The sequence below is a fragment of the Brassica oleracea genome, chromosome C6 (assembly GCF_000695525.1).
Source record: "Brassica oleracea var. oleracea cultivar TO1000 chromosome C6, BOL, whole genome shotgun sequence".
NCBI classification, from domain to species: domain Eukaryota; kingdom Viridiplantae; phylum Streptophyta; class Magnoliopsida; order Brassicales; family Brassicaceae; genus Brassica; species Brassica oleracea.
The window spans coordinates 10,739,854-10,740,147 of NC_027753.1; positions in this window are offsets into that span (position 1 = coordinate 10,739,854).

A 294-nucleotide genomic window follows, 5' to 3' on the forward strand; every position below is an offset into this window, starting at 1 on the left:
TAGGATATGGTATGATGTGCTTTTGTGATTAGGATTTCTTATATGTGGATTGCAATATTGTAGAGGTGATGATTGTAAGTTTTAAATCATGTGAGTCCCTGCTGTTTTTAAAACCTCTTTCAGAGATACTGCCTGTTTGTTTTGCTTGAGGACAAGCAAAAGGGTAAGTCTGGGGGAGTTGATAAACTATAGATTTGACCCGTTTTCATCAATAGTTTATAGGTGTTTTTACTAATAATTATATTATTATAGAGTCTATTTATTATATTTATAAGATCATGAATGTTTTGGAGA